Here is a 10,481-nt window from a genome sequence, read left to right as displayed (position 1 = left end):
TGTCACGGTTTACTAAGCCAGAACCCAGAAGCAGACCAGGACAAGGTACGTTGAGACAAAGATGAGTGTTTATTTAATAGATTCCCGAGTGAGGTTGAATAATCCAGGGAACAGAGCGGGTGTAGGGATGGGTTGTTGAGGGGTGCAGTGGTTGGTCCGGTAATGGCTCGGCAGCCGCCGACTCATCAGGCAGAGGTTGGGAGAAGGTTCCGGGTGAGAGACTGTAGATAGAAACAAACGGAGGTAAGTACACGGCAAGCCAACAAGGTGCAAAACAACAAAACTAACACTAGTAGCTCAGAGGCTGATACGCTGACAAACATACTGTTCATGCAGCGATCCGGCAGGAACTGGATGTTAGGCCAGAGCCTAAGAAGGGGTGATGATCAGGACCAGGTGTGTCAGATTGCTGATGGGATGCAGGTGCGGAAATCAGAGCGCTCCCCGGAGCGTTCCCGAACTCCCTCGGGAAACTGGAGCTCACGAACAGAAACACTAGTCACCAGACAGGACCCGACTCAGACTGCCGGGATCGTTACAGTACCCTCCGGCCATACGCCACCGGGCGGACTCCCCGGAGCGCCAGGATGGAGGCGTAGAAGTCACTGATGAGGTCCGCATCTAGGATCTGTCGCCGCTGGAATCCAACTCCTCTCTTCAGTGGCCATACCCCCTCCCAGTCCACGAGATACTGGAAACCCCGGTCCCGCCGTCTGGAATCCATGATGCGGCGCACCGTGTAGGCAGGACCACCTCCGATCATCCGAGGAGGAGGAGGAGGAAGCGGAGGAGGCAACAGAGGACTGAGGAAGACAGGCTTGAGGCAGGAGACATGAAAGGTGGGATGGACTCTGAGCGTCCCTCGGTAGTTTGAGTCGAACTGCCACTGGATTGATCACCTTCTCCACCACAAACGGACCAATGAACTTCGGCAACAACCCTTCCTAGACTCAGTCCGTAACGGAAGATCCCGTGTGGCCAACCAAACCCTATCTCCGATGGTATAGGTGGGAGCTTGGGGATCCGGCGACGATCGCCTGGAGCTGATACCGGTCGCGAACCTCTAAGGAGTACCTTTCAGCCCGATGCCAGGTCCGGTGTTAAACGACGAATATGGGCCTGAACAGAAGGCACTGAGAGCTCCTTCTCCTGAGAAGGGAACAGGGGGAGGTTGGTAGCCATACAGGCACTGGAAGGGAGACATCCCAGTGGCAGATGTAGGGGAGAGTATTGTGGGCATACTCAACCCAAGGCAACTGAGAGACCCAGGAGGTGGGGTTTGGAAGAGACCAGACAGCGTAAAGCGTAGATTCCATCTTCTGGTTGGCTCTCTCCGCCTGACCATTGGATTGGGGTGAAAGACCAGATGTGAGACTGACTGTAGCTCCAATGGCCAAACAGAAGGACTTCCAGACACAGAGGGTAAACTGAGGGCCACGGTCGGAAACGATATCACTGGGCAAACCGTGGACCCTGAAAACCTCCCCTAACCAGGGATCTCGGACGTCTCCGAGGCAGAGGGAAGCTTGGCTTGGCACAAAGTGGGCGAACTTGCTGAATCTGTCCACGAGTAGTCAGAACGACTGATTCCCCTCAAGCGGGCAACCCAGTGACGAAGTCCAGGGCCAGATGCGACCATGGTCGCTGGGGAATAGGAAGGGGTGAAGTAGTCCAGAGGCTGGGCCGATTGGTACTCTTATTCTGCGCACACACTGGACAGGCAGCAACAAAACCCCGAGTATCCTCGCCATGGCAGGCCACCAAAAACGTCTGCTAAGAAAACGCCATTGTCCGAGCCACGCCAGGGTGACAAGCCATCTTGCTGCGTGGGACCATTTGAGGACAGCAGGACGAACCGACTCAGGCACAAACAACCGACCCGGGTGGACCGTTACCGGGACCGGGCTGAGTCGAGGCCGCCAGCACCTCCTCCTCAATCTTCCACATAACTGCTCCCACGACGCAGTTCGGGGGGAGAATAGTCTCGGTCTTGGACCCACTCTTCCTCCGTCTTGGAGAACATCCGGGACAAGGCGTCCGCCTTGCCGTTCTTAGTCCAGGTCGGAACGTCAGGAAAACTTGAATCGTCCGAAAAACAACGCCCACCTGGCCTGGCCGGGTTGAGACGTTTAGCCGATTGCACGTAAGCAAGATTCTTGTGGTCAGTCCAGACAGTAAATGGTTGCTCCGCCCCCCTCCAACCAGTGGCGCCACTCCTCCAAGGCAAGTTTCACCGCGAGAAGCTCCCGGTTACCCACATCGTAATTCCTCTCCGCAGGCGAAAGGCGACGAGAGTAGTAGGCGCAGGGATGGAGTTTACTGTCCGTGGAGCATCGCTGCGACAGGATGGCGCCAACTCCCACTCAGACGCTCCACTTCAACGGCTGAACTGACGGGCCGTGTCGGTTGAGAGAGAATCGGTGCGTTGGTGAATCGCCTCTTCAAATCCAGAAACGCTCGATCCGCCTCCGGATTCCACTTGAAGGTCCTGATACTGGAAGTCAAGGCAGTTAACGGAGCGGCCACACGGCTGTAATCCCGGATGAATCTGCGGTAGAAATTCGGCAAACCCCAAAAAAATCTCTGGAGCTGCAATCTCGTACCGGGCTGGGCCCATTCCAGAACCGCTCTAACCTTCTCCTGGTCCATCCTAATCTCTCCCCTGGAGATGATGTACCCGAGAAAGGATGTCGTGGTAGGGCGTGAAACTCGCACTTCTCGGCCCCTTCACGAACAGGCGATTCTCCAACAATCGCTGCAGAACCTGCCGGACATGCTGGACGTAATCGGAAGGTTCCTTCGAGAAAGATCAGAATGTCATCCAGGTAAACAAACACAAAGAGACCCGATCATATCTCTCAGGACGTCGTTCACCATACTCTAGGAATACCGCTGGAGCATTGGTCAGTCCAAACGGGCATCACCTGATACTCAGTGACCCATCGGTGTATTGAAACCCGTCAACCACTCGTCCCCCCTCTGATCCGGACCATGTGATCGCATTGCGTAGGGTCTAGCTTGGTGAATACCGTAGCACCCTGTAAGGAGTCGAAGGCAGAACTCATCAAGGGCAGGGGACACTTGTTCTTGACCGTGATGGCATTCAACCCCCGATAATCAATCACGGTCGAAGAGAGCCATCCTTCTTACCACAAAGAAGAATCCTGCCCCCAAGGGGTGATGACAAGGCCGACGAGACCAGCCGCTAGGACTCCTTGATGTAGGTCTCCAACGCCTCACGTTCAGGTCGGGAGATACCTGTATAACCTTCCCTTGGGGTAGACAGCCTCCCGGGAACAGGTTGATGGCACAATCATATGGTCGGTGGGGAGGGAGTGACAGAGCCTTCTGCTTACTGAAAACTTCAAATCGTGATATGTCTCGGGAACCAGGGACAAATCTGGGGTTTAGCCTCAATCACCTGACTGGGAACCGAGTGGGGCAGGCAGTCTTGAGACAGTTAGCATGACAATCAAGGCTCCAACTCGTTACCTTGCCCGTCACCCAATCGAACGTGGATTGTGTTCCTTCAGCCAGGGGTATCCAAGGACCAGAGGAACATGGGAAGACCGGCAGAATGAAGAATGAAATCATCTCAGAATGATTCCCCGACAACCGCATCTTAACCGGTTCAGTCCTCATCGTGATACGTGCCAGACTACTGCCGTTCAGAGTGGTCGCTTAATGGCTTCCCGGCAATTGCTCCTTGGAAAGCCCCAGCTGTTCCACCAACTTCGGCATCAAGAAAGCTTCCATCGGCACCTGAATCGAGCAAAGCGTTAATCGCTAAGCTTTGATTCCTGTTCACAAGGGTGCCGGAAACGGGGGGTCTGACAGAGGTACTGAGAGGGTTTGAAACTGGCTCGCTAAAAGTCCTCCCAACTTTAGCGAGCCGGGCAGTTTGGCGACCGCCGGGAACAAGTGGAGATGTCTGTCCGAGCGACCACAGTAGAGGCAGCAGTTGGTCTTACGTCTATGTTGACGCTCCTCCTGGTTAACCGTGCCGCCCCACTTGCATGGGTTCAGAATCGGGAGAGAGGTCCTCTCCACCTAATCCTTTGTGGTGGAGAATGATCGACGTGTTCTGGTCCACCACCCGACCCGACTGGAACTGAGAAGCTGATCGATTGGACGGACCCCATTGCTTCTCCCTCCTTCGCTCTCGGACTCGATTATCCACCCGAATAGACAAGGCTACCAAGCTGTCCAGGTCACTAGGCTCCGGATAGGAGATCAACTCATCCTTGAGCTGCTCCGACAGACCCTGGTAAAAGACCGCTTGCAGAGACTCCTCGTTCCACCCACTCTCCACAGCCAACGTCTTGAACTCGATCACGAAGTCGGCCACGCTGCAGTTCCTTGGTGAAGAGAAAACAGGCGCCTAGCTCGTCCCTCCCTCGGACGGAATGGTCAAGAGCTTCTTCATCTCGGCCGTGAACCCCTGGTATGAAGCCATGCAGGGATCCTGTCGTTCCCAAACGGCTGAAGCCCACTCAGCGCTCGCCCACGCAGCAACTCAATCACAAAGGCTATCCTAGCCTTGTCTGTGGCATAAGAGTAGGGCTGTAGATCGAACACTAATCCACACTGCATAAGGAAGACGGTCTTCCCAGCTCCCCTCATATTTATCCGGCGTCGGAACCTTGGGCTCACGGAGGGACACAACTTCCAGAAGCGGCAGGCGAGATGGGTGAAACCGGTAGTGGATCCTCCACCGGACACTTGCGTTGGTTCTGGACCTCCGTCAGACCGGTAGAAAGGTTCCGAACTGACAACGCGATCTCCTGTAGTACCGTGCTATGATGGCCCAACATCTTCTCCTGCTGGGTAATGGCATGGCGAACAGAGTCCAGGTCCGCTGGGTTCATTACTGGCCGGATCGTTCTGTCACGGTTTACTAAGCCAGAACCCAGAAGCAGACCAGGACAAGGTACGTTGAGACAAAGATGAGTGTTTATTTAATAGATTCCCCGAGTGAGGTTGAATAATCCAGGGAACAGAGCGGGTGGCGTGGATGGGTTGTTGAGGGTGCAGTGGTTGGTCCGGTAATGGCTCGGCAGCCGCCGACCATCAGGCAGAGGTTGGGAGAAGGTTCCGGGTGAGAGACTGTAGATAGAAACAAACGGAGGTAAGTACACGGCAAGCCAACAAGGTGCAAAACAACAAAACTAACACTAGTAGCTCAGAGGCTGATACGCTGACAAACATACTGTTCATGGCTAACGATCCGGCAGGAACTGGATGTTAGGCCAGAGCCTAAGAAGGGTGATGATCAGGACCAGGTGTGCAGATTGCTGATGGGATGCAGGTGCGGAAATCAAGAGCGCTCCCCGGAGCGTTCCCGAACCCTCGGGAAACTGGAGCTCACGAACAGAAACACTAGTCACCAGACAGGACCCGACTCAGACTGCCGGGATCGTTACAAGTTCCCACTCAAGAAATGTTACTGTTAATGCTGATGTTAATGTCAATGCTACTGTTAACAACGATCTCGATCTGTCAATGTGGGGAAGGTTTAGAAAACAAAAGGAATGAAATTGAGAAACATTTCATGAATTTGTAAAGCTCTGATTGACTGAGGGATGGACGGACAGACGGACTGACTGGTTGATTGATTCATGGATTGGTTAATTGGTTACTCAGTTGATTGGTTAATTGGTTGTTTGATCACTAACTGGTTTTGATGGATTATTTTCAGGCGGCGGTCTCTGTGGTGTCGGGGAACTGGTCTGACTCCACCGCGTTCATGGCGACCATCTCCCAGTCGGGGAGGAGAGCCTCGCCACCCTCACGTAGTCGGACATCTCCGTCTTGGAACAACGCAACAGCACCATAGCGACCATCGCCATGGTGCTGAGCGTCAACACAGGCATCAGCACCAGCAAGGTCACCATGGCAACCATGTACAACCACACTGGGTTGTTTGAGCAGAACAAGCAGAAGAAACAGGACGAGTGCTGGGAGACCTACGTGGGACAGGTGCAGAAGTTCATTCCTTTACTTGTCATTCGCTCATTCGTTCCTTCATTTATTTGTCCATTCATTCATTTCTTCATTCGTTCATTTGTTAATCTGTCCATTTGTTCATTCATTCATCTTTTAATGTTGAATGAGCAACCCTTTACAGGGGAAGTGTAGGAACAACTGTTCCATGAAGGCAGATACCTTTTGTATAGGCCAGAGTAGGACTCATACAGGGACACTCCATTATTAACCTGACACTTTACTTTACATTTTTATGAAATCCTTTATGAGTGCTGTCGTATCATTCATAACACCTTTATTTATCATTTATAACAACATCCATAACACATGCATTCAGCATCATTCACAAGGAGTCTTCAAAATAAAAGTCCCCTAGAATAGATCTTTATCTATTGTACAAAGACATGTGTATTATTACTGTCACAGTAATCTATTATGAAACATAACACTGGAGTAGTTCAACCAGGTAAGCTTAAGTACTCCGTGTGTACGTATGGGTGGTCCTCTGTAGCTCAATTGGTAGAGCATGGCGCTTGTAACGCCAGGGTAGTGGGTTCGATCCCCGGGACCACCCATACGTACAAATGTATGCACACATGACTGTAAGTCGCTTTGGATAAAAGCGTCTGCTAAATGGCTTATTATTATTATTATTATTATTATTATTATTATTATTATTATTATTATTACGGTAAGCACCGATAACTAGTACACAGACCTAATCATCAACAGCCTCATCCCTCAGACCGTTACCCTTAATACCTCTTAAAGGCATTATGCCCGACAAGAAAAATGAAAATGCCTTGTCCTGTGGCAATTGTTTCCCCGTAAACTATAGATTGAGTATGGATTGAAACGTACCCAGGCAGACATTCAGGTAATGAAGCTGTCACTAGGCCAAGGATGCAAAACAAATGACTTGTTCTTGGTGCAGATCAATAGGAGGGTATATCGTGGTGTCATGTCTTAGGAGTGGATATTCTCAACAGGAAAATGACATCATATAATTAGCAGACCTGGGTTCAAATTATATTTTTATATTTTCAAATGCTTAAGCTGTGCTTGATCGAGCTTTGAACCAATAGTAAAGTCCCAAAAAGTGCAAGAACCAAGGTCTGATAAGTATAGCTTGATGATCCATTTCCAATTTGTTATGGTACAGTTCAGACAGATGTTATGAGTTTTTCTGCAAGACATATACATTTTGGTCATTTAGCAGGTGCTCTTATCCAGAGCGACTTACATTCAATGAAGGTAGGTAAGACAACCACATACCACAGTCACCGCAAGTAAAACTTTCCTCAATAAAGCTGACAGTGACATCAGCGCTAGTAGGTGTTAGCTAGTGTCATTACAGAATGACCAGAATTACCTTCAAGGCGACACAATAACAGATAGTTACCAGACAGTAGCTATAACAGTACATTTCATTATGCTCATACGTTTATATGTGTTTTATTGTAGGAGATGTTGAAGCTGTCTATCATCGATATGATCTTCACGGTTGCCAGTATCCTGTTGATAGACTTCATCAGAGGGCTGGTGGTCAGGTACCTGAGTGACTGCTGCTGCTGGGACCTGGAAAGCAAGTTTGTACGTACTCAACCTCCATTCTGGCCAGACCTGGGTTCAAAAAGTATTTGTTTACTTTCAAATAGTCTAGCTGTGCTTCACTGAGCTTGCCTGGTGCAATTGAATAATCCCAAAAGTGCAAATACTGACCATATGGCACTCCAGGCAAGCTTAAAGTGTTTGAAAGAAAACAACTACTGTTTGAACCCAAGGGTAATTGTTACTTATCGTCTGATTACAGTTGATGTCTGATAAGTGCACAACAGTTTGCAAGTCACAATTGGATGCCATCACGGCAGTCCCAAGCTGTTGCATTTATCACCAGTCAACTTTATTTTAATAGATTTGACAACGTCATCAAAATATTTTATTAAGTAATTAAAGGTTTTATTAATGTCACTCCTTTATGCTTCCCACCTGGCAGCCTGAGTATGGGGAATTCAAGATAGCTGAGAATGTACTCCACCTGATATATAACCAAGGAATGATCTGGTATGTCACATTCTACTGTATATGTCACATTCTACTGTATATGTCACATTCTACTGTATATGTCACATTCTGCTGTATATGTCACATTCTGCTGTATATGTCACATTCTACTGTATATGTCACATTCTGCTGTATATGTCACATTCTACTGTATATGTCACTGTCACGTTCGTTGTGTAAAGGATCGGACCAAGGTGCAGCGTGGTATGCGTACATAGTCGTTTATTTTAATAAACACCGACAAAATAACAAAATCCAACAGAACGTGTAGTTCAAGAGGCTAAACATCAAACAAGCCAAACAGAAACAAGATCCCACAACTAAGGTAGGCAACATGGCTGCCTAAGTATGATCCCCAATCAGAGACAACGACCGACAGCTGCCTCTGATTGGGAACCACACCCGGCCAACATAGAAATATGTCAATTAGATTTCACACCCTGACCAACTCAACTAGAGATCTTAATGTCAGGGCGTGTCAGTCACATTCTGCTGTATATGTCACATTCTGCTGTATTTGTCACATTCTACTGTATTTGTCACATTCTACTGTATATGTCACATTCTACTGTATATGTCACATTCTGCTGTATATGTCACATTGTACTGTATATGTCACATTCTACTGTATATGTCACATTCTACTGTATATGTCACATTCTGCTGTATTTGTCACATTCTACTGTATATGTCACATTCTACACAGACGACACCATTTTGTATACATCTGGCCCTTCATTGGACACTGTGTTAACAAACCTCCAAACCTTATCTTAGCTCATTGGTCACCTTAGCAACACCCACCCGTAGTATGCGCTCCAGCAGGTACATCTCACTGGTCATCCCCAAAGCCAACACCTCCTTTGGCCACAGCCATTCCTTCCAGTTCTCTGCTGCCAATGACTGGAACGAATTGCAAAATCTCTGAAGCTGGAGACTCTTATCTCCCTCACTAACTTTAAGCATCAGTTATCAGAGCACCTTACCGATCACTGCACCTGTACACAGCCCATCTGAAATTAGCCCACCCAACTACCTCATCCCTATATTGTTATTTATTTTGCTCATTTGCACCCCAGTATCTCTATTTGCACATCATCTCTTGCACATCTATCATTCCAGTGTTAATACTAATTGTAATTATTTTGCACTATAGCCTATTTATTGCCTTACCTCCATAACTTGCTACATTTGCACACACTGTATATATATATTTTCTGTTGTATTTTTGACTTTATGTTTTGTTTTACCCCATATGTAACTCTGTGTTGTTGTTTTTTATCGCGACTGCTTTGCTTTATCTTGGCCAGGTCGCAGTTGTAAATGAGAACTTGTTCTCAACTGGCTTACCTGGTTAAATAAAGGTGAAAAATAAAAAAATAAAATATGTCACATTCTACTGTATATGTCACATTCTGCTATATATGTCACATTCTACTGTATATGTCACATTCTACTGTATTTGTCACATTCTACTGTATATGTCACATTCTACTGTATTTGTCACATTCTACTGTATATGTCACATTCTGCTGTATTTGTCACATTCTACTGTATATGTCACATTCTACTGTATATGTCACATTCTACTGTATATGTCACATCCTACTGTATTTGTCACATTCTACTGTATATGTCACATTCTACTGTATATGTCACATTCTACTGTATTTGTCACATTCTACTGTATATGTCACATCCTACTGTATTTGTCACATTCTACTGTATATGTCACATTCTACTGTATATGTCACATTCTACTGTATATGTCACTTCTTCTATTCTTTAGTTTTATAGGACAGGAGTTCCACTCAACCTTTCATTTTACATTTTAGTCATTTAGCAGACGCTCTTATCCAGAGCGACTTACAGGAGCAATTAGGTCAAGTGTCTTTCTCAAGGGCACATCAACAGTTTTTTTCACCAAGTCGGCTCGGATTCGAATCAGTGACCTTTCGGTTACTGACCCAACGCTCTTAACCGCTAGCCTACCTGCCGCCGTAGGCATACGTGCTTATTGCTGGGAGTGTTACCCACCCACTCGACCACGACATAGACAGTAGATGGAACTAGGGCCCAGAGTTCATCCTCAAGTCACATGGCCAGGAAAAACTCAGGTTAGAGATATAACACACTCTCTCACACACTTGCAATTCCATGTTCACTTTATCTAATTTGTTCATAATGCGTGGAACCGTTGTGTAAATTCCTCTGTCTGTATAATGGCTCTAAATGATATCTATGGCTAGCAGCACCATATCACCAAGTGACATTCTGACTGTGTAAATGTACTTGGCTATTAATGGTGATTCTGATTCTAATGTTGAAGGTAATGTGCCCATACTAGCTATAATATATACCCCAATCCTACTATAAAAGGCAACCTTACTAAGGGCAGGACAGCCCCTGACCCAGAGTAATATGCTGTGCTG

General features: G+C 47.7%; 1 pseudogene; it reads left to right on the top strand.

Annotated features, from left to right (window-relative positions):
- Positions 1-5,847: 5,847 nt before the first annotated feature.
- LOC123489884 overlaps positions 5,848-10,481 on the top strand; it is a 12,426-nt pseudogene continuing 7,792 nt past the window's right edge.

The sequence above is a fragment of the Coregonus clupeaformis genome, unplaced genomic scaffold (genome assembly GCF_020615455.1).
Source record: "Coregonus clupeaformis isolate EN_2021a unplaced genomic scaffold, ASM2061545v1 scaf3406, whole genome shotgun sequence".
Classification (NCBI taxonomy): Eukaryota; Metazoa; Chordata; class Actinopteri; order Salmoniformes; family Salmonidae; genus Coregonus; species Coregonus clupeaformis.
Note: the sequence above shows the minus strand (reverse complement) of the source record. Positions and strands in the feature narration are given on the sequence as shown.